General features: G+C 32.5%; 1 protein-coding gene across 2 annotated transcripts in view; it reads right to left on the reverse strand.

The window, feature by feature from the left end:
- Positions 1–26,322, reverse strand: part of LOC118195957 (complexin-like) — a 980,726-nt gene that overhangs the window by 333,768 nt on the left and 620,636 nt on the right. The window lies entirely within an intron of this gene.

Here is a 26,322-nt window from a genome sequence, read left to right on the forward strand (position 1 = left end):
AATAAAAGTATGGTAAAGTTTATTTCAGAAAAAAAAAACAGTGTGAAATGTAACCAGAAAATTTGCTTGAGTTAACTCTCAGGGATAAAACCAGACACTAAATTCTTGCGCTAATTTATGACGAAATGGTTTCAAGCTAACTGATTCAGTTTACTTACATTTATCGTGTTATATGAATAGCATAAACCAATATGCACATGAATAACAAATATTTATTGTAACAAAACGTATAAATATTGACATATCTACTTCTTTGATTTAAAATAAAATTAGTTGCAAATATATAGACGGTAAAATAAATTCAAAGGTATCATTTTAATACCTAATCTACATTTATAGTCTTTACTAAATAAAATAATTTAACTTTAAAAATTATCTCAAATTTCAGTCAGTTTTATTTAGGTAAGGTAATTTAATCAGATAAGGCATTTATTCGATATTTGTCGGTGGATTTGTATCTTTCTGGGTGTTAATTAAAAGCGAATAAAAGCGAAATGAAATTAAAAACTTAATATGTACGCGAAAATACACACTTTTCTCTAGTTAATATTCAAGAATTGAATTTCTTTAAAAGAAGTAAACTACTGAATATTATTTGCAAATTTTTTCTTTTCACTTATTTTCCTGAACACACTGCATTTGCTTAAAGACTTAATATCATTTCAATAGAGTTACGTAATTCCTCTATATCTCAATTAACATTCACACTCGGATACGAAAGTGAAAATCAAATGCATAACTGATGAAATCCTAAACATTATGTGTCCTATATTATTCATATATGATACTGGAGAGGTAATTGTGCGCAAGCTCATCTGCATGTTTAAAATAATACAAGTAATTTGCGATGAACCATCAGGTATTTGCTATTTGTTTAGGGATTAGCAAGTGATTGTCAATTCCAAATTGATATCGGAATGTTATTAAACGTCCGTTATACTCTTAAGGTTAGTTTAATAAAACATATAAATAAATTTAAAATCTATTAAATAGCCTAGGATAAATTTTTAGAATATATTTTGGTAACAAAGCTGTTAACAGATTAAATATTTGACCTTCGTTGAACTGACCTCTCCTGTTCTAAAAAAAAAAAATTACAAATACAGATCACTACACGAAATTTGATATATTATTATCACACAGTGGCTTTTCGCACTAATGAAACAATCACTGCTATAAATTGTGAACCGAGCGTCTAATATGTATCTGATTGCACACTGTACAGCATTCTAATAAATTTCACAGACATTTTAAACCGAGCCGTCCAGATGGTATAGAGGTTAGGGAAGCCGACTACAATACCAAAGGCCCCGGGTTCGAATCCCGGAGAAGGCCATGGTTATAATTGTCCGTCCCTTCATAAGAGGCAAAGGTGGCCCACTTATTAGGTGCCTCCATAATAAAGTGACCACCACTTCTGGCCTTAGCCGAAGTCGGCTGAGGGCTCGCCATTGGGACAGTATCTTCAACCGAATTTCGCACTTTCATAAGAATTTCAAAAACTGGATTTTATAATGCATTATGGAATGAAACCTGCAATTTAAATACAATTGAATTCCAGTTATAAGAACTTCGTATATCTAAAATTCATAACTATCAATATGACGTGTTTTTTAAGTTTAATAAATTGATATCGTTAACGTATTAAATTTTACGTTAACTTTAATAAAATCGATGGATAAAAGATTAATTATACACATTTTAAGTGAGACAAAATGTGGAGATAAATCAAGCTAAGAAAATAAAATCACTCTTTCTGTATGCTATAAGGTTTATAAACACATTGGCTTATAAAAGAATTTCTTAGCAAACATAAGACTTTTAAATTCAAAAAATCAAGGGAAGGAAGCTACTATAACTCATTAATTTGATTTTAGAATAATCTGAATTTTGAACACATTAATCGTTTTGAAAATTGATTATTAAGTTTCATAATTGTATATTTACATCTAAAGCAACTAATTAAACTAATTAAACTGAGAAACTAATTAAACTGAGGACTAATTAAACTGAGAAACTAATTTAACAAGCTACCACACATACATCTATTTCCTTAGAGGCGTAACAAGCATGTACGCTTGTTACGCCTCTAAGGAAGAAGGAAAAAGGAATGTCCTAACTTTGTTAGATCATTTCGTCTCAAAGAAGTTATTAACATTTACGCATTTCTCAAATATTACCTAGGCATTGCTGTGTAAAACAGTTTATTACAATAAATGTCATTCATATCGCTCTTTATTTATCCTAAAGACTGCTATACTGCCTTAAATTAGACAATATTCCACATTTCTAACATCTGTTCTGAGGCTCCGGATATTTATACAATGCTTTTCCAACGCTCAACCAACCTTAATATCACAGAAACACGTCAGAATCCAATCAAAAGAGGAAACTAATAACACTGGAAGAAATCAGTTCCGCCAGTGAGGAAAGGTGGGGGAAGAAAGACATGGACAAGATAGGGTGTTTGCTTTCGCAATTAAGTGTGATAAAGTAATGTCGAATATTTCCCGCTTCAGGACAGACAGAAGGACCGAAGCAGTTGACCTGCGGAAACAAATAAAGATTCAGTAAGATTAAGATGTTGGCTCATTTCATCATCTTTCCAAAATTTGTCCAGTTGACTGCACTCTTAGATGTAGCAGATGTGATGTAACGAGAGTTCTGGAAGTCTTTCAACACTTATACATGATTCATATATTCCCTTTAATTACGACTGGATACACTTTAGGTCATTTACAGAACTTCCGCAGTTGATTTTAAATCAGCAACTTCAGATACTTGAATACAGGTCAAATTCTATCAAAATTCGGCTTCTGAAATCTTCCTTGTTTATTGACTTATTTCACAATGTCAGCAGCATGAAACGACATATTGGTGATCAATTAACGTTGTTCTGATATCAGTCTTGATGTCTTCGTTTCATATTCAGTCACTAAAGTTGATATGGTTCTTTATTTTCGCCTGTACTGTTTGTGATAAAAACAATTGTTGGGAAATCTTTGTGTTATCTTGATATTTAATAATGATAATTTCACTTATCTGCGCATGAATATTAAATTAAGAATAATAAATATGAATGCATATTAAAATACAATATTAATTAGCTTGCACATTTATTTTTATAGCATAATGTAATATATCAACTGAGCAGTATTTTTGCGATCCAAACTGACATAGCGATTTTTGCACTTTCCAGTTTGCGTGGGTATAATTATTAACAATTTACGGGTAGTAAATTTTTCTTCAACATTTTTAGCATTTGATGGTAACGCATTAAGAACTTTTGCCTCCCAAAATCGATAGCATGTTCTAAGATGCAAAAGAGGAAATAATGCAATAACATTTTTAAATGGGAAAAAAAAAGGCTGGCAAAAATTCTAGCTTAAAATAATGACTAAACTTAATTAAGATAACACTTCCTGAGTCGTCTAAATGTGTGGCAAAATCAAAAACAGTAAGACGTTAAAATTCACTGGGGACACTACTACTAGGCACAAACAGGCGTACTTGGTATAAAGGTGTCATAAAATTTGAAAGACCTTAGCTTGGATACGATTATCATAACTTTCGCAGGCTTAAGGCCAGTTGGAAAATATTGCCATGTTTATATGCAAAGCAAGGATTAAAATATTATATGCAAAGCAAGGATTAATTAAGGAAAAATCACAAAAATAGCGATAACTCCCTCAAAAATAAGCCAAACCGTGTAAAATTTGAATATGTTGCCAAGTAAGAGAAGCTGAGTAAAACTCCAATATGCAAATTCGTGGCGCTGCACTCAGAATACGTCATCTGCGAGGAGCATAAAAGTCCATGTTTGAGAGCAAGCCCACATATTTCTCTGTGATAGTGACATCAGAAATCTGAGATAGCCAATTCGTAACAGTGATCTCCAGGCATTATTTGCCTGCAGAACTACGATAGAAAGCCACTGGGAGACTAGAGGCAGGACAAAGTCAAAAGGAATTGGCCAGATGAGCTAAATGTGAGTCCTTCTGCGGTTCATAGACTTTGGAGGCAATTTCACATCACAGATTCGGCATCTAAGAGGTTCAGCCAGGGACGGCCAACTGCTATGACGAGCGCCGATGACCGATATTTGACATTAAGTTCACGCAGGAATAGAAACGCTACTCCGACTTTTCTTAGATCCTCCCTTGCTGCAGCCACCGGAAGGTTCGTGTCAATGTCAACTGTGCGTAGAACGGCTTCACGAAGGTGGTCTGTATGTTAGGCGACCAGCCATTTGTGTGTAGCTCACGTCACGCCATAGGAGGGTCCGTTTTCAGTGGGCACGACAACATGTACACTGGACGCCTGACCAATGGAAGGCGCTTCTCTTTACGGATGAGTCCAGGTTTAGTCTAGAAAGCGATATTAAACGTTATTTGATATGGAGAGAACCTAGAACCCGTTATCATCCGTCAAACATCCGTGAAAGAGATGCATACGTAAGGAGCAGTGTCTGCGTTTTGGGTGGCATCTCTTTGGGTGGACGCACAGACCTCCATGTGTTTCCAAGGGGAACCGTGAATACTCGTGTTTATAGTGACATCCTTGATGTTTATGTGCGTCCATGTGACGGGGCAATAGGTGATGGTTTCCTGTTACAGGACGATAACGTAATACCACACAGGGCTCGCATCGTAGATGAGTATCTTCAACAGGAAACAATTATGCGCATGGAGTGGCCAGCTCGATCCCCGGACTTGAATCCTATCGAGCACGTTTGGGATGCTTCAGGGAGACGTATAGCTGCTCTCAATCCGCCCCCTCATATCCTTGTCGTGCTTGCGACTGCTTTGCAAGAACGAATTCTCTGGCTTGCTATGGAACTGATAGACCGCATAATTGAAAGCATCACACATCGCTGTATGTGCTGTAATTCTTCTAGAGGCGATCATATTCCTTATTGAAGGTACTTTTCCTATAGCAAACCGACACCTTCGATTTGTTCATTTTATACATGTGCTAATTTCTATACTACCATATTTGTCTGGTAATTTCTTTTTATGTTATTTGATACCTTACTATGTGTTGTATATTGTGGGTAAGTTTCATTAAATTCTACATGTAACGTTTTCAATAATCGTGATTTTTGTGATTTTTCCTTACTTTATGATACCCAGTGTAGTTTATTCTTAGAATATACTTAAAGAAGCATCCTGTATTATTCTGTAGTTAATTTTGTGTAGGGGAAAAATCACTTTTGAACTTTTGAACGTACATTGCGAAAAAAAAAATCTGAAAGGTTTCAGATTTTAAATTACGTTCTTCGCATTCGCACTTAAGCATAAAATTCAGTTCAAGAGAAATATCGCAAAATAGTTTTTAAACTGAGCATTATTTTAGAATTTCCGATACTTTCCGAATATCCGAGTCTCACGAGCTGGAGATAAAAATGTTTTTTTTCTGTAGAACGTTGCCCTTGCTGGCTTTGAAATCATTTAGTTTCTTAACAAAAATGAGTTAAAGATTTACAAAATATGAAACGATCATAAAACAAATTCCAAATTTAAAATTTAATCTTCCACATTCCCATATTCCCAGTAGGATTACGTCTATTCAAAATTCAATAGCTCTATGTATCGTTGTTTTTATCACAATGCGATAAATATACATACATTTATGCAGATTTTTCATTATTTAATTTCTTCAAATATAATGCAGGACTCTAACATTTGGTGGCAAGAGTTTGAAAAGTGAAACAGACATTTATAGTGATTCAACGCAAAATCGAAAAATAGAAACAATAGTCCTTCAGGGACAAAGCCCCTTTGGATTAAAAATAAACGTCAGTTCGTTTATTTAGCAAAGTTATCTAATAAATTCAACTATGTTGAAACTAGGTCAGTAAAAAAGCAGCTTAGCTGTTCCCATCGCTGACGTAACTTGGAAGAGTGGAAGAAAGGAAGACATAAAAGGAGTAAGGAGGAAATAACATGATACAACATCATACACGAGCTAACCTTCTGAGAGTAAACATTAGACAGTGACTTTTTTTAAAACTATTGTGTTGTGTTGTAACTTACCTTACTTGTCTTACAGTAACTGCAGAACAAGCCAATGAAATTCATCCTGGAGAGGAGATCAAGGCTGCGCCTTGAGGTAATCTGGCTTATTGAGTCATTGGCAAGAGCCGTGAGCACCATACAGGGAACTGTCCGACTTCGCTCAGTTCTGCCGCTAATTTTGAGAGCACACCTAGGTAGCGGGTACGAGGGTTTCCCATCCGTCTTCCCCTCCCCTCAAACTCTCAAGATGTCTTTCGGCTCACCATAGACTTATAGTGTCGCAAACATTTACAAACATCTATCCTTTCTCCAGAATTCCAATCCGGGCACTTCAGTACCGCAGTAGGCTTCCCTAACCACTGTACAGTCTGGGCGGTTTAGCGAAAACTACATTAGTTAGCACCTGAACTGAAAACGTTCAAGAACTAATTATCTAATATTCAACAGCCAAGATGAAAACTCTTCCGGTCAGATGTCAGATACAATGAGAGGAGTCTGTTTCAAAGTCATGGTTTCTGTCTCTTCTTCTCGTTTCTTAACTTAGATTCTTACTATATACATTGAAAAATTCTCAAAAATTCTCTCATTTACACTATCATGTGGAAGGAGACGAAACAGCACCAAAGTTGAAAATATTCTAAAATATCCAAAAACGTGTTAATAAAATGAACTTTGTAGGCTAATTAAAATTAGTGAAGCCTTCTGCATTTCTTAGACAGATCATCCATCAAACACCACTTCGGTATTCCATTTAACACATTAAATATAAAAATAGTTTAACTGAATAATGGATTTCAATTTATTATTTTTCAAATTTTTTTACCTCAGCATAAATTAAAATTCTGATACATTTGCATAGTAAAAATTCTGATTTCTTTTAGCAGCAAACGTTTTCAAAGTGTAAACTAATTTTGGCTTTAAACAAATCAGATTAGGGTTTAAAATTAATGCGCATTTGTATTTCAGATCCTTTTGACACGTTCTTAGAGCCTTTTCAGTAACAGTTAACAGCTTTACCTAGAATGGTGCATTTCAGTGGATTTGCATAATAATCTGGTGAGTTGCTTTAGAAATAGGCTCTTTCGTCTGACATCTAAATTTTCGAATTTGGATTCCACAGAGTCATCCCATAAACATGGATGCCATGGTAATTCAAATTGGAATATTTTGGTATCCAGATGACAGTATAAAGCTCTTAGACCGTAAATGAATTAGAACGAAGTTTCAGTATTACAGCTGTTTCTCTAATTTATATGCAAAACCACGCTATTTGTGTTTTAAATCCTCTTTACGTATCCACAACCGTTCTTAGTGAAGATTTATAAGGTATATATCTGAAAGTATAGAGAAACAGATATGTAAATTCTGTACACTAGTGGCATTGTTAATTATTCCTACTGAAATGTATTTACTTCATAATTATTGCTAGTTTAATTTTACAGAAATGAAATGTATTTGATGTCATTTACTTTAACAGTGCCTCATTTTGGGTTTAATCGAACAACATGGTGCACATAAACTCCAGATGTTAAAACATTTAAATCAAATTTAAAATGATAATGAATCAAATATATTACTTCACAGTATCATTAAATATGACAATGGCTAAACTTTTCCAATTGATTATACTGTAAATTCTGCATTCATTTCTTGTAATCGCAAATTGGTTAGATAGAACTTCAAGATTAAAAATTCCAAACTATTCCAAAATAATATTTATTAAAATTCCAAGGCATTCCTGAGTAACACCTAAAATTAGCATCTGCAGTAAAGAAGAATCCATTGCTAATCCTCGTTTATCTAACTGAGCAGTGGAGATGTCAATAAAATTAATTTAGAAGAATGAAAATATGATTTGTTTTCTTGATTGGTGTGGAAAAACTTTTAAAGCGTTTTAAGCAAATATAAAAGTTACAATTTCCCATATTATATATAAAAAATATTTCAAAAATAAAATATATTTTACTTTTGCTCTTATTTGGATCTAAATAAGATTTATATTTATAAATACATCAAAATTTGATTTTAGAATCTTTGCTCTGATTAAAAGTAATTAAAAATAATTTAAAAGCTTACTTATAGGAAAAATTCGTGCCTTTACTGAGAGCAGAAATTAAAATTTCTCCCATTTTTACTTTATTAAGAAGTTATATACTTAAACATTCAATAGATAATTTGTGCTACCCAAAGTAATATACATTTTGAAAACCATATTCGTCCAAAGTAATATGAAGTTATATAGAATGCAGTTAAGGAAACATTGATGTTAAACATTTACTGTTTACGCAGCCAAATTTTATACATTCCAAGTCACCGCAGCAATTACAAGGGCTACTAAGTGCCCCCCACAGCGTATTTTAATACACACACGCTTTAAAGGAACTGAACTGCTAGCATATTCTGTACTGCAAACTAATAATAAATAGAATTATTTCCACAAAGCTTATTGTTAATATCAAATGATGTCAATACCAAATGATGTTAATAACATATTTTACTTCAAACAGCAGTGTTTATTACTACTCTGAACATTAGTAACATGGTACCTTACTTTTCTTTATACACCGATTAAAATACGTATGAAAACGTTTATTACTTGGCATGTATTTTGATTTTAGATTAATAAGTAAATTCCTTTAACATTTAACACACGCTTCGTTGTATATATAGCGATTTCTTATTCATTCTTATTCGTTATTTATTATTCATCTTATTTATTCATTTCTTATTCAAATCAAAATGGATTAAATATTTATCCACGGTGGATGAAAATGCTTACATGCACAATGCATCGGTTTTCACTTTTATAAATTCTTAATTTATAATTTATGATACTCCGAAATATTTTATTTAACATTAAAAAGTGCTTTAAACTTTTGTAAATGAAGCAGATGTATTTCACATGTGACACGTAGTAACGTTATAAAGGCTATTTCCATAAGCATAACTCCTAAAGCTTTCGTTTTAATTACGTGTAATGCCATTGTTAATATAAGGCTACACGTTGCTACTTATGAAGTCTTAAATATTCTCTTTGGTATATGTTCCGTCATTGTGGAAGAACAAGTATGTAATTATAAATTTCGGCATTGTTTATTTAATCGCATTTCGACCGATCGATATACCAGCATATATCTCTTTAGCAAATAAGCAGGCTAGATATCCACAGTAAAACAAAATTTTTAACTGTAAAAGAAACATGATGAATATTTAGTTAGAAATTTTTATTTAGACTATTTAAATAACTATTTAAATGGAACTAGATAAGCGGTTATAGACAAACAGAAAAAAAATTTAGTAACATTTTAAGAAGTGTTGTAGCGAATAATAAAATATAAATAGTATTATCTGATATAAAAATACAACGTCATTTTAATGTAATATAGTAAGCTACGCATAGATGTTTTGATGTAATAAAAGCAGCATTATTTTAAGTGCTTGCTAAAAGCGATTTCTAACTCAGTGATGTTCAAAACTTCCATCTATTTTACCAAATGGATAAGGAACCCTTAGAAGATTAGAATAGACCTAGCTACTTCATCGTTTATCAATGTGAATAGGCAAAACTAATTTCAGTAATCTACTCATCATAAAGTGAGTAATTATATCACCTTCACACTGTGCAATTGTTCTGATTTAAGTAATCAACAATGAAGATGGAAGAGCCTTAGTCTTGCCAATTCACTCGCCAAGGCCTCTCCCTTTGGGATTAAAAGACGGGCTTGGCAGAAGAGCAGAAGTAATCACCAATTTCGATGCTAATAATATGTCTTTATAAGTTGGTGGTGTCCAAAGTAAATGATAATTAACTCGAGATGCAAAGGTAGTACTGCCATGTCTAGTAGCCCTCTACTCGGCTCTGAACAAACTTTGCATGCTAGGATGAAGATTGGGAAGGAGTGGAGAGCTTCTTCCAGTTAATTATTAGAACAACTTAAGCTGTTTAAAGAGTTAAAAGCCATTAATTTCAAACTCGCGAAATGGAATTCTTGCTGAAATATAATATAAAACACACAAACCACGCTGCTTATATTGGAGACACGGTTAAATTGCAAGATGCGAGAAGCAGAATGTGATGAATGCTACTGCGGAAATTTATTGAAGGGTATACGTATATCTAGTTAAACCTCAAATTCTTAATTATTTCTATGCATACCTTTTCGGAACTTGATTTGTCAATGTTAAACTTCTTACTCAAACGGCACTTTGTATTTAAAATGGCATGAAACTTTCTAAGTGGGTGGGTTATAACTATAAGATAGTATAAAAGGTTTTAACTCGTCAGAAAACTAAATTTTGACAAGCTCTATTTCTCTAAAAGACTAGGAAGATCGGACCATATAGTGAATTACATTGTATATATAGCCTAAGTGAGATTTAGTACTCCAGTTAATAGCTTGTTTTTCATTCGTAGGAAAGTAAAAATTTTGTATAATTTATTTGCGTGCTCTTAATATTTTCATTGGCATAATGACCAAGAAACATGTAGCTTAAATTAAACTATCACTACATGTAGTTAACTGCCCTATTCTTCTTCGTTCACTCCATGAGCCATTGCGTAGCCAAACAGAAACTCCTTTTCTAAAATAATATTTCCTAGAATGAGTTTGCGTTTTGTTTTTTACAAGAACAATAGCAATAATAATAATAATAATTTTTGCTGTAATGCAGCAAAATTAAAAATATAAAAACAGGTTTATAAATAAATAAGTATATATACATTTTATGTGTAAATTTATATACATTTTATGTGTAAATTTTTATGTTTGATTTTAGAGCCTACAAAAATTAAAAATTGACTTCACTTCTTCACGTTGCTTTAAATAATTATTTTATTCAAGAATTTTTGTTAAAGTTTGGTGAAGTGTATTTTGTAATAAAAATATTTTACTATGGGTGATATTTATTGAAATAAAGCATGGTAAATAAAAGTGTAAAGAAATGCTCGAAGAACACACTGAAACAGATGTAAACATTTAGCTGTCTTAATAACAATTTAGATGATGGAACTAAAAGTCTATTTTTCAATAATAATGACGTTTCGTATTTTCTAAAATGAGCTTAAAACCATATTCTTTAATAATGGAGTACTAAAGTCTCCAAGTAATAAGATTTACTTAACACTGTTCAAAAACTAAAGTGCTAATTGCATTTAGTAACCGTATTTGAATTAATAGTTTTTAAATAAATATGAACAGCAAAATTTCATTATGCACCTGAACAGGTTTACAACTTTTATTGAATAACTAGGATGATAACTACAGAAGACAATTAAAGCAAAGCATAATATGCTACAGATATTTCTTTTTCATAAGAAATATTTAATGAAACTATAAATGCAAAATACAAATTACTAAAATTTTTACACTTTTTAAATTATATTTAAGAAAATGTTGATAATTCTTCAAGCTAATTTTTAACTTATTATGTTCAATGTACTCTGATTAATTTTTCTGAAAGTGAAATTACAATTAAATGTTTTGTAATTTTGCTTCAAAAAAATTTGGCAACATTTATTGTCCAGTTATTCTCTAAATAAATTTTGACAATAATTCAAGAAATAGTCTTTCTAAAATCAGAAGGAAGAATGGAATAAGAATTATTTTCAATCATTTCATGAACGCAAAACAGAACATAAATTTTCTTTCAACAATTCTGTAGATAAATTTTATGTATTTGGGTTTTGTTTTGTAAGATTTTGTATAAAAAAGGCTTGAAGTACAAGTACAATTCCCCTATAAAATGTTATAGCTGAATTGTTTTTCTGATTTCTTCAGGGCAAATATTAAATAATGATAATCGTTACAAACAATGGAATAGTAGGGAGAAAAGAATTTAAGAAATCATACAATAAACACATACTTTTCAAGCAAACATATTAAGAAAGTAAGGATCCAGAATCTTTTCTGATTTTATATTCTTGTGCCCCCTTAAAAGCTAGGTATAATTTTCATTCTGGTTTATTTCTATAATACGCCCCAACAGATTGCATCAGTTTTCAAACCATCAATGTTAACAAGTGCATGCAGTTTTCCAGCCATTAATAATTATATAAATAATTTAGTTAAGTACTACAAGGTTTAATCACAATGGTGACGGTTGGATTATAAACATAATGTGCTTTGTAATTTATGGTATATATAAGTGCATGCAGGCTTGTCTGTTCAGGTGAAAATATGATATTAATATGCATTGGCCAAACAGAACGATCAGACAATTATCTAATGTTGAGATGTTGAATTTGTGAAACCACACATGCAGTGACAAGTTCACTGGCTCAAACGCTCTGTTCTATGTTTATTGTAATCAGGTCCCCTGTGGAAGGGGCGGTACGCTAGAGAGGTCGTGCATGGGGGCTATACCATTTTTGTCAATGGCGATGGCGTGGTGCTCCCTGTACTTGTCCCTGTCCTGTCCTGCATACGAAGTGACGATGTAACGGCGATTACACAGAAGAGAAAATTTTCTTTTAAAAACAGATATTATGAGAACTTGGCTACATCTGTATGATCAGATTTTATGAGAAACGGATATGATGGAGTCTTTTCGAAACTACTGTAGAAACTTTATATTGTTTTGAAACAGGTGAAAAATGTGCAGTGCCCTCGCAGGAACTCGAACCTTGAACCTCTCGAACTCTTGCTGACTATGCTTCCTTTATACTACGAAGGCATGCGGGAAGGAGAGAAATTACATTGTATACTCTTTTTTAAAGGGAGGCTCTGACTCGTAATCGGAAAACGAGCGTAATTGTTAGAAGCACTCCACGCCACAGCAATCTAATTGCTAGTAATTCAAAACAGCAATGTGGCCAATCTAATTGCTAGTAATTCAAAACAGCAAACTGGACCTTCAAGCAGGAATAACACACGAATCACCTTCCAAAACCTTCCCTTAAATAGCTCTTCTTTCTATCCCATTTCAATACACACGCGCCAATTTATTAGCATTCTGGCAGGAAAGCGTGGGCGAAAACGATAATGAAAGGAAAGCTGCTTTAGCTAAAAATTAACTGTTAGTAAAACTAAATAAATCTCCACACTACTTATGCATTCTTTAAGAAGTAAACAATAATAAAGCAATTCTTGTTGCGATTAAGGTAAAAAAGAAAAAGCAACTTTTTGGTTTGAACAAACTCAGAAATCTCAAGGGAAAGAGTACATTAAATGTTCCGATCAATGCTATTTAGTATCTGCCAAAATGAAAAGAAAATTTATAGGTATCTTGCAAATGATGCAGATGATGAGGTTTATGACACAAATGATGAAGACTTTTCAAAACTATTTGTATGCATTATACGACTAAACAATAGCAAAGTAATTCTTTTCGCATCTCTTCTAGAGATATCAGTTACTTTTTTCATTTCTCGCATAGAACCATTAGTTAATCTTTCAATAGTCCAGAAATGTTCAGAGAACTACTTCAAACTAGTATTATTTGAAGTTGAAACAAAGATTAAAACAATTTTTTGGACGAACTCAGAAATCTCAAAGGTAAGTAAGAGTACATTAAATATTCCGATAAATGCTATTTCATATCTACCCAGAAAAAAAGGAAAATATATACGTGTCATCTAAAGAAAATATTATGTTCCATCTACTGACTCGGTAATATATTTCTCATATTGGATACAAAAATAAGCATAGAAATTCGATAAATTTGTAAAGTTTGTTCTATCCAAACAAAAGTAAAGCAAATATATCATGTTTTAGGAAAATATAATGAACCATTTTTATATGAACTAAGCAGTCGTGATTGTCGTCTTTATTGGACAGCTACGACAAAAGAAACAAGTGAAAAAATATGTGATGTCGAAGAATAACGGTAAAATGTCAACTTAAGCAAAGTTTTCTTTCCCGAAAGATACATTCCCCCGTTTTACTTTGGTATTTGTCCAATATATCTGACAACGCCGATGACAAGCGGTTGGAGAAGAACTTTTCAATAGTTACCATTTCACCTATGAGAGACAGTGGTATAAGAATTTATTTAATATCTGACTTTCAACATTATGCGATTTTCAAAAGCAAGAATCGAGAATTCGTAGATCTCTTATGCTGCTTTTTACTACTGAATTCTTCATCATTCAGTCTCTTTATATATTACACCTATCTAGCAGTTTGTTTTCCTATCAATCCGTTCCTAGTTCCATCAAAAATTACTTGTTTCAGAGTTCCTTCTATACTCTAAAATGTTCGTGATGAACGCTAAAATGTTCGTTATATGGGTATATTATTATGCGTATAACTGTACAAAAGATTTGTCTTGACTTACAGTGCTCAAAAACAGATTCATAATATTACTTTATTTTGCGAAACGTATCCATTGGAAGCACACATGTAAGATTAATTCCGTTTTGTCTAGGATTAATAAGCTTATAAATACCTAGAATAAATATTTAAGGAAATAACGCCCACAATGTTTTCCGAGCAGATCCCTAAGCTGGTTTTGACACTATTAAAATAAAAATAATTAATTTGAATAATTCAAGCCATGCTAAGATTTTATGTAAAAATTATGTAACTCTTCTCATATTCACTTGCGTGCTCAGACTAACTAAATCATGTGATTAAGACGTATGGACACAATTTTTGATATTATCGGGTAACAGGTTACGAATCCATAAATGCAATAAATTTTTCTTTGGATGCAAATTATGAAGTATTAAAAAAATGAATATCAAAACAAATGTTAGCGATGTTTTAAATCTGTATAAACGTATGAACACATTCCCTTGGGTTCATTTGTTTTGTATTCATGTAATAACTATTGGATAATCTTTTAACGCAAGCACCTTAGTGTATATAACCACAGCAGCTTGTTAAGAGCTGAACTGATAAACTGGTTTTTAAAGTATGTTCATATATTTAAAATTTGGCATTAAATACAGTACAAAGTGGGCCCTTTATCTTTTAGGGATGGAGAAGGGGAGTATTAGGAGATTACAAATGATATTCCTGTGAACGAGCAAGGTCAAAATATGAAAATTTTTACAATAGCCTTTTTTTAGTAGATGACATTATGACGCTTGACGTAAACTGGAACTTCAGCACTCTTAAATGAATTCAAGGAGAAACTCTTAAGCCTTGATTTTCACTATTTGATTTTGGTGCCAGGTTTAATAATTGATATTTTTTATTCAAAATATATTGTGGAGATTTATTTAACTTAACTATAAGTTCATTTGTAGTTAAACTTCCCTTTAAATCTCGTTTTTACCCACACTTTCTTGCCAAAATTTTAATAAGGTAGCGCGAGTGTATTCAAATGAGGTAGAAACAAGTGATATTTAAGGGAAGTGTTGGAAGATGATTTCAGTTAGTTAGAGAAACGTAATAGGAGGCTTGGAGGCCACATTGCTATTTTGAATTACTAGCGATTAGATTGCTCTGGCGATTAGATTGTTGAGTGCTTTTTAGCGATTAGGCTTGTTTCCGCCGACTTCTACTAGTCAGAGCCTTCTTGCGCGTTAAATTATCCTATAAGACGTTAGGGCAAATAAACTAAATTTCATTTCAAGCTGAACTTTAACTGTTTGGAATTATTAACTATACTGTTAAGCCAGAAGTATTGCCTTTGTGTACATCCAAGTGGGACCATCTGTGAAATTATAGTGAGTGAATAAAGAATACTTTACACCTTTCTTATGAGTTCCTGTTGCAATTAAAACCTGAGAATAATTCCTCATACAGTCTTTTAGAGCTCGTAGTTTATAATACCTAAAAGAACGAGACTCTTTAACATTATCAACTGGTTTAACCATAGCGATCCAAGTTGCATTTCAAAATTGTAATAGTAGAATTTGTGTCAATATTTGGAAAGATTTTCTGGCATTATCTTCAGTGGTACCGAAGCAGCTTTCCAAAATTATGTCATAACTAGAAAGTGGCTATTGATATCTCTCTTGAGAAACGTTTTTATTATTATCAAGTTGTTTATTCAAGATATCATACGGGAGGCCTAATAAGTCGTATTATATGATTGAGGAGGGAAAATGTGCTAAAATATGAGCAAGAAAACCAATTTTGATAGGAAAATGAAATGTAATTCTCTCGCGAATAACTTTTATATTTTGACTTTTTAATCACCCTTCTGTTGAACTATAGGTGAAATTTATCATGCTTATCACAATTTAAATAACATGAAATTTGCAAAAGAAGTTTGTGATATCAAGAATTTATACACTGTTTAGTTTTCGTCAACCCTTTAAATTATCCATTTAGTAGATATAGAGCATGCATTTATGTTTTCTAAATCCTTTAAAAAATATGCGTTTTCGTAACAGAGTAATGTAACATTTCATAACATTTGAAGTAGCTTACCATTTATTACACTCATGTAATATGTTTTCATAAATCTAAACCAAGAATCAAATCTGTATAGCTATTTACTTTATTTCCATTTAAATCCTGTTAAATTTTCATCCAAATCTTGATACAGCATAAACAATCCAGCAGTTACTTGAAAATAAAACGTAAAGAAATTGAGTTAAAAGTCCGTCTGGAGAAGAAATTATATTTGCATTGAAAATTCAGATGCGCTCTACAAAAAACTTTTAAATAATGTTTTCCGAATGTTTGCTGAGGAAATTTACATACACTTTGTTTGCTGTTCAGGAAACATATTATTCAGAACGTAGTATTCTTAAATGTAATAATGCTGCAAGAACGTTCTTTGATTCACGTAATGCATTTCTCAGAGATCGCAGTAATTTGGAATCTATTATCAAATATTTTCCTTCAGAAACAGTAAACTGACATGAAATGAAGTGTCCTTAGAAAAAGTATCTGCAGTGGATCCTGAAAAATATCTGTAATAAATCCTACACCACTATATAAAAACTCTGTCATTGAATGTAATGTAATGAATTGTTATCTAAGGGATCTGAGCATGTTTTTGTGACAATTACTCGTTATTTAAATAGTAAAGAAATACCTACTCTCACATGCCTTCATGGTGTAAATGGAAGTAGGCTCGACGTGATTTCGGAAGGTCTGGAGTTCGAATCTCGGTGAGGGTATTGCGGATTTCTTCAGTTTCCTAATTTCAAGAAATTCTAAAACACTACAACGGCTAAAAGGTGGCCAACGATAATTCGCCACCACCAAGATTTGGTGTTGGTTCCCCTCATGCTCAGTCGCCCTTTAATAGGGAGACTACATGAGGCATTTTTCTCCCTTCTTTCCGAAGTACTGTATGGCGTAACTGCAAGCACGCTCGACGCGTTTCCGGGAGGTCAGGAGCTCGAATCCCAGCGATGGAACTGTACATTACTCAATATGATCCTGTGAAAACCGAGCATAAAAAAATGTCCCTCTCAGTGATTATTCCAGATGAACGCTGTCTACACGATGGAAGAAGTGTTATATCTTTAAAATGTTAGATAAACTTGAGGCAATTATTCCAAAATTTACTGTTGGTTCTTTTCACTTAAATTATATGCTATTTTTTGTGGCTCATCACGATAATCTCCCAAATCAGAAAGTTCATGCAAGAGGAATAACATAAATTATGCTAATCGTAATAGTGAGCTTAGTGGGATCTGGCATCACGTTGCTGCCGTCTTGCCTCTGCCTACAACAACTGCGAAGGAAACACCATAATCAAAGATATTTTTTTATTCTTTACATCTGATTAGGTGTTTACTTTCTTAAGTATTGTAAAATCGTTTCGTCAGGTATGTTGATTACTAGAAGCAGACCATCATACGGGTGTACTTGGCTTTGAATCATGGGTAAATTGTAAGCGTTTGTCTACTTGATAGAGGCATAGTTAAAAATCTATCGATATGCAAGATGCTCTTCATTCTGCAGTACATGGTAAAGGTGACTAAGAAATCCTGTGATTCATAACCTTCGGCATGTTCTCCTGCAAAATTAAAACAAAGCTAAATAAAATCACACTCTTATTACCTGTGCTCAAGGATTGTAATCAGTAGCTACTGCATGTTTTGACCAACCATCGATTTATTAACGAGCTTTTCATAGCCTGGATTGTTCTCCCCATGTGTAATGTAAAGAAGCACTGAAAATACTGAAAATTTAGTAAGCTATTAGCCGCATCAGATTTTATCAAGGTGTAGTACTATTGAGATTTATGGTACTGTTGGGTAAGTAATCGAATTTGTACCATTGAAGCAACTTGTCTGCAGTATGAGTTTGTGTGTTAAGATTCCTGCTTGCAGTGTGAGTTTACTTTATAAGTTTTGTAAAATTCTCCAGGAATGGTTAACAAAGTTCTCATTCCATATTTACTGTTCAGTTGTGCACTTTCATAATATTTAATTGGTATTATAAGTGATACCCCATCAACGGCTTGTAACTTTTGTGGATGACCTCTAGAGGTAAGGTTAATTTATTTCTCACCACACAAGTTATGCTTTTTGATAATACTTTACAATGAATTACTCGGAATTTGTAAGTGCAGATGGAATTATCTGATTAGTTCATTTCCTGGCAACCGTTGAAATTAGTTTAAAGAAGTCCGTACTATCCAAGGAGGTATAGAGAGAATTTATAAAACTAGGATAAACTAGGATAAAGAAGGATAAAATAAACATATTGAATACATACAGCTGACCCTTTAAGAGTCAAATAATAAATCTGATTACTTTTCTTATACATTGAGTTAAATATTCTAGATATCGATTTTTAATTTTATTATTTGTTATTTCTTTGATTTTTAAACGTTATTTCAACTAACCATTTATTCAAATTTTGTTTGTTCGTTTAGTTAACTCATTAAGAAAAAGCACACAGGACCTGGGAGGAAATATATCTTTATGAAGGACTTTCTGATAGAAACTGATTTATTACATTACACATGGGGAGAACAATCCAGGCTATGAAAATCTCGTTAATAAATCGATGGTTGGTCAAAATATGCACTAGCTACTGATCATAGTCCTTGAGAACAGGTAATAAGAGTGTGATTTTATTTAGCTTTGTTTTAATTTTGCAGGAGAACATGCCGAAGGTTATGAATCATAGGATTTCTTAGTCACCTTTACCATGTACTTCAGAATGAAGAGGATCTTGCATATCGATAGATTTTTAACTATGCCTTTATCAAGTAGACAAACGCTTACAATTTACCCATGATTCAAAGCCAAGTACACCCGTATGATGTTCTGCTTCTAGCAATCAACATACCTGACGAAACGATTTTACAATACTTAAGAAAGTAAATACCTAATCAGATGTAAAGAATAAAAATATATCTTTGATTATGAATATAATAAAGCTCATTTTCCTTGAATATTGCGTTGTGATGTAGAAGGAAATGAACAGTTATGACTGCCACAACAATACAAGCAATTAAAATCTAAACACATTGAAACTCATTTCCACATTTCCAAATATTTTGTTCATGAAAGTTCCAATACCATTATAGCTGTCATAAAACAAAGAACAGCAACAAGCGTCTCACAAATAACTTTCATAATATGATATTTTGTGAAAAGCAGGAATATCTGCTACTCAAAAAACTATTTATATTAATGAAATTTAGTAACCAGGTTTGCATTCATAGCAAATAGTACTACAAAACTAAGCATTTAAAGTTGCAATAAAAGGTACTTCTTTAAGTTTGCTGTTTAGTATTATCATCTAACAATGCTTGTTGGTTCAACCACGACTTAGAGCATATATATATTTAGTTCACAACAACGTAAATAAGCATCGAAAACCTTTAACGTACTTGGTTTAATTCTTTCGCTGATTATCAAGTAAAGAAATACCTTTGCTTCGTACTCCTAACTTAGTTACTTAGACCACTTTTGCTCTGAGAGCTGATAAAATTGTAACAATGCGTTTTCGTTTTATTTCAGTTATATGCCTGAAGGTTACTCTGGTAACTTACTAATCTTTTCAGAGAACAAATACTCAATAACCGAATAAACAGAAAGAATGTCTTGTAGGCATTTACGTGATTGCCGAGAGCAATATATTCATTACTGTAACTTTTGATTCCGTACGCTTCTATTTTAATCGGATCTCAGAGAGAACATACGCGAATTGAATCTTCATTCTGCGCATTAAATGGTTCAAATGAATATTTAATAGCATAAAGTATAAACACAGCTCTTTGTTAGACGATAGGCTATCGTAACAAGACTATTCGTATTCTCTGGCTTATTTAACCAAGTTAGAAACAGTAACACATGGAATTAATTAAAGAATATTGTCACAGTAATTTCAGTTTTTGTCTTTTAACCCACGCAGATGAGAGAAATGCTGTGAAACACTTTAATGTGACTATTTTAATTCCTGGCAATTTGGATGCCTCGTGGATAAGTCGATTTAGAAAACATAAATACTGATAACTTTAATAAAGTTATTTAGTGGTGTTTTCAGAAAGAGGTTCACTTTCAAAAGTGGTCGTATTAGGGATATGACTGAAGTAAGAGGTTTCGTATTGCATTAAACAGTTCACTAGAAATAGTTTTCCATTAAAGATTTAAATTAATTTATATATTAATCTGTTTTAGTTCGATATACTGCAATAATTATTTATCAGATGATTGGCTTGTAAAATTATTCAAAGTGGAAAAATGATTGAAAATATTTAATGCTCAAAACGTAATTTATTTAAAATAATTCTAAATTGATAATTAAATATCTGTTCAAACTAAAACTCGAATGGCATTCTCCGAGTAAATACATTGAGCCTTCTCTTAAACGGCATGGTTTGGGTCTTCGTTGGGGGTGGTCTCCTTAGAAATATGATGTTAAATACTGACGTTTAATTATGCCCTCAGGAATACTGATCATCTTTGTAAAACAATTGTCACAATAGTATTCACTATATTTGCAGGCACGGAATTTAACACTAACGATGAAATCTAAAGTAAATGTGGGGTGCTATTACGAAAACATTTTAAGGCATATTCTTTTTCACTGTTAAATTAATAAAATATTTTTGCTTTTAGTTCTTTCGTAGAAGATTAGCATTTAAAGCTTATTCTTTAAGTTTCCCCGTTATTTACAACATTCAGATTATCATTAAGTTTTAGTTAAGAAAAATTTATAAACATAAGTTATATTTTTACTTTTGGCATACAATTCACATTTCACACATGCTATACTTTCGACGTTGTTTTTAATACGGCGGGGTCGCAAGGTTGATAGGAAATCTTAAAAATATATAATTGATGGTATATAACTAAGTGTCGAAGCTCTGATTGAGGTCATTATACTGTTTTTGAAGTCCTTTGCGCATTTTTAATGGGACCCCACTGCCAAAATTTGAATACCACTGATCTAAAGCATTTTCTCTTGTTAAGGACTACCATCTTGAAACCAACTCCACATTACTGGCAGCTCTTCATGTCAAGGGAGCCATTTTAGTGACCGTGGTTAGGAGTGCGAGTCACCTGCTACCAGTGTTTCTTAACCTGTGGTTCATGGACCCCTTGGGGGTCCATGGGTCATACTTTTAGGGTTCCGCCGACTGCTCTTAATTTTAAAAATGTTTGTATCAATATTAAAAAAAACTTTTTTTTTGTCACGGGCAACCTCTGTAAGCCATCTGTCTGCCATTTCCCAATTATAGAGACCTCCACATTACGAGGAAAAGTATATAAAAAAACCATATAAAATTTGAAATTTTTAGAAACGCAAAGTAGCCTTTGAATTTTACTTCACTTGGAAATAAAGTGACGTTAAAATCAGTTCCGCAAAGTTCTTACAAATTTTTAAAACAAAATATTTGTTTTACTTTTTCATAAGTTGTAATTAAAGTATTTTTTTCCAAGCGTTTTTTTTTTTGTGTCTTAATGTTTGTTCTTAATGTTTCATTTGATTATTTGATTTTTTTTGTAGCCCAAAATGTCTACAAAAACGAAGTATGATGACAATTATGTGAAATATGGATTCTGCTGCATGAAGGAATCGGTGTTAAAAAGCCACAATGCTTTCTGTGTGGAAAAGTTTTGGCAAACGCCAGTATGAAACGGTCAAAATTGATAGAGCATCTCAAATCTCTTCATCCTGAAAATGAAACTAAAGTTCTAGAATTTTTTACAACGAAGAAAGCCCAGTTTTCGAAATCTGGAACATTAACCAAACTTGGATTTGGTATTTCACAAAAACCTTTGGTTGAGGCATCTTTCAGAGTTGCATATCGTATTGCCAAAAGTAAGAAACCGCATACTATTGGAGAGACATTAATTAAGCCATGTGTGCTGGAAATGGTTGAATTAGTTTGTGGACTGGAACAAAGGAAAAAACTTGAGGCTATTCCATTGTCCAATGATGTGATACATTAAAGAGTAGTTGAAATTTCTTGCAATATCTTGAAACAGATCATCGATGAATTGAAAGCATCGCCATTTCTCTTTAGTATGCAACTGGATGAAAATACAGACATCTCGAATTGTAGTCAACTTCTTGTTTTTGTTCGTTACGTGTCTGCTGATACTATCAAAAAAGAATTCTTATTTTGTGAGCCTCTTTTGCAAACTACAAAGACAGTTGATGTTTTAGAGATTTTAAATGTTTTCTTTTCCAAAAACGACTTCGACTGGAAACAAAAACTTTATTCACTTTGTACGGATGAAACACCTGCGATTCTTGACGATAAATCTGGTTTTGCCCATTTGGTAAAAAAGAGGCTCCTAATGTTATTGTTACACATTGTTTTTTGCATAGACATGCAGTGGCTACAAAAACTCTTCCAACCAGCTTAAAAGAAGTATTGTCAATAGTTATTAAAACTGTGAATTTTATTAGAAGTAGAGCTCTTAATCATCGTCTTTGTAAAACACTGTGTCAAGAAATGAACGCAAAACATGAGGTACTTCTCTACCACACGGAAGTGCGCTGGCTCTCACAAGGGCAGGTTTGGAACGAATTTTCATGTTGAAGACAGAAGTATCACTTTTTTAAGAAGAAAACGATAACTCAGTCTTCGAATATTTCAAGAAAAAAGATTTTATATGTAAATTGGCTTACCTGGCAGACATTTTTAACCACATGAACGATATATGTCTTTCAATTCAAGGGCCTGATGCAACAATTATGGATGCCTCTGAGAAATTACAGGCATTTTTATTGAAGATGTCACTTTGGAAAATTAGAATTCAAAATAGGATATATGCAAACGTTCAAATGTTGGGCGAAGTGCTTTTTGAAAATGGATCTCGGAAAGATAGTTTGTTATTGAATAACTTGAAAAATGAAATCTGTAACACCTGGAAGTACTTCAAGTTTCATTTGAAAAATATTTCAATTCGGATGGAATAAATATAAAAGATGAGTTGTGGATTCGTAATCCTTTTCTTTGTGATATTGACTGTATCGATGACATGAACCTTGCCAAAGATGAGCTAATTGATTTGAAAACAAAGTCCTTGTTAAAAATGGATTTCGATTCAAAAACTCTTGGAGAGTTTTAGTCTTCTTAAAGAGAAGCATACCCATTGCTTGTAAAACGAGCTATGGTAGCCATTATTCCGTTTGCTACAGTATATCTTTGCGAAGCGGGATTTTCCACACTTGTAACAATAAAAACAATCGAAATTTTTAAAGTGGCTCATTGTGCCAAAATGGTTAAGAAACACTTTTGCAACAATTTACCGTCAATTAAATAACAGAAGCCCTAACAAATAAGGAATGACCATTTGAGCTGCAAAGATGACTTTTTAATAGCATATTTATTATTTAATATTTTAAGTACTCTCTCTCTCGCCCTTCCTAGAATAAAAGCAATATCAAATTTCAGTATACGTTTCTTTTCAATTTAAGTTACAATTATACATTTATTTTCCCATTTTTCACAGAAGAATAGCAGTATAAACCTTAATACATTTACCATCAATTTCTAAGTATATATTTTACATCATCTTCGTAGACTGACGCAGCAGCATTTCTAAATATATTTAAAGATGTGTTTCTCCTTTGTTTTTATGTTAATGCTTTGCATTTCCTATTTCCCTCTTCGTGAAAGAACTGGTGTTCTGTAGCTATGTGTCATTGTGAAAAATTCAGAAGTATGCTTCACCGAAATCAATACATTCAAAATTAGAAAATGTATATGGTGATCATTTTTAAAATCAATGATTCTGCAAACACTAATTATGAAATCCTTAGCACTTTGTGTCTAAAATATTTTAGGCCTGAATTTTTTCATTTGGTCTCTGAAGACTTGCCAAATAATAACTAGTCTCAAGGACTGCTAACATTTTTTAATTTTGCTCTAAAAATATGTCATGGGAAAGAGTAAAAAATTCATTCATTTTACTATATTCTTCGGGTAAGATATAATACTAATTCAACTCTTTGAAAAAAAGAAATAATCAAGCTTAAATGAAATAGCAGAAAAAAGTACCAAATGTTTTCAATAGCTACAATTCAGCGAATGGACTGACTGCATGGGCACTTTCGTGCTTTCCCCATGTGTAACGTATATATAAGCCAGTTTCCTTTAAAAAGTTCTTCCCCTTAGGCAGATAGCCCTCGAGTGCTTTGCCATAATCAAATAAACCAAACTAAACAAAAGTGGAAAAGAAATTTTCTGAATAAGATTATACATAAAACCAGAATGAAAGTAATTTTAGGCGAAAAGGATAACAAAAATTCAAGTAAAAATGGAAGTCAATAGAAGGAGGTTTTTAATGGATAAGCCTCATAATTAAATTTAAGAAACTGCTTAAAGTAACTCATTGTGTTTCATTTGCAGATTCATTAGGTTATTATGCGTCGAGTTTGCTTCCAATTGCACCTCGAAGGCGTGCGGAAAGCAGGGAGAAAATACTCTATATACTCCCCCTTTTGGAATTAGGGGATCTAGTAGGCAAACCCTTGTGATGATGAATTATTTCCTACCACATTTTTAGTTCGGTGGCGCCAGTTGTAGAATCATTAGGGTTTTTTAACGCAGGAGACATGGAAAATGACCAATCCCTCGCCGGGACTCTAACTTGGATCTCTCGAATGCACGTCGAATATGATTCTAATTACATCACTAAGGCATGGAGAACGAAGGGAGAAAATACATTATAAAGTAATTAATCTATGATAAATAAACAAAATAATAACTGAAATAATAAAACAAAATAAGTAAATAATATAAAACAGAAAATAAACAAGAAAAGTCTAAATAAAACAAAAACCACATATGTTCAATACGCATTACTTTAAATGATGCACTCAGACTTATCACCTGAATGAAATTACTTAATTTATGTACTGAGATGCAAGTTTAATAATATATATATATATTTTAATTGCAAAAGTATAAACATAAGGTACACTTTATAAGCTTTTCTCTGTCAAAAGTCTTTATCCAAGTTCTTGAAAAGTTAACACAAATCAAGTTTCAGCGTCTCTCACCTCCAAAAGACTTTTACAAAATATATCTTAGAAGGAAGCCTATCTTCTGATAAATGCCTTCTCTGGAAAAGATAAACCAGAGAAGGCTATACATATATATAATGATAAAGGAGTATCTTGTCAAAAATGTCAAAGAACGAGTGAAAAATCTTTCTGGAGCGACTTCTGGAGTCCTTTATCTGGAAACTTTTGAATTAAAAAATAATAAAAGTGTATGATTTAGCGAGAATCGCATAGGGTAGACTCAGAAAATGTTTGTTATAAATGACTATGAGGAATTATTCATCAGGCGGCCGTGACTTCTATCAATAGGTGAATGGGCAATACTCTGAAATGCGTTCACAAAGCCTGATTGATAGTTCTGATGCGCCTTTTACATTAATTTAAGTTCCAAGACCGTTTATAATTAATTGTTCTATGAAACTTTGAAAAAAAAAACATAATTTTCAGCTACTTTTTGTATCAGGCGAAATAAATCAAGTACAAAGGAAAATTCTGGAAGGTCTTGCGGCTGAATTTTGTAAATTATATGCATAGTTTGAAGTAATTTAACATCTGACAAATTTGAATTTATTTATTTACCATCAGACCTTTTATTTTAAAAATCGGGGATGAGAAAACAGCGAGGTAGAAGTAAATCTGGAAAAAATTATAATCTTCGAAAAAGTGCCTAATTTCTTATTTTATTAACCCTCCGAGCATTACGGGTTTAGATCTGAAATTTCAAAGTTCCTCAGAATATCATGAATAAATGTTATTTTCTGGATTATAATTAAAAACGGCGCTTTCATGTTGTACTTTGATTCCTTCTCTTCCAATATACATCCAGCCTGAAATCAGATGCAATAAAAGCTGGCCGAAATTTTCATGCGTATTGATTTACAAAAGCCACCCTTCTATACGGAATTTTCCGTCCGTAACGCTGATCTCAGACGTATGCTTTTACCGGTTATAATGTTTAAAAAATGTAATAA

This window comes from Stegodyphus dumicola, chromosome 4 (genome assembly GCF_044657685.1).
Source record: "Stegodyphus dumicola isolate Sdum_Otavi_A_Nest chromosome 4, ASM4465768v1".
NCBI classification, from domain to species: domain Eukaryota; kingdom Metazoa; phylum Arthropoda; class Arachnida; order Araneae; family Eresidae; genus Stegodyphus; species Stegodyphus dumicola.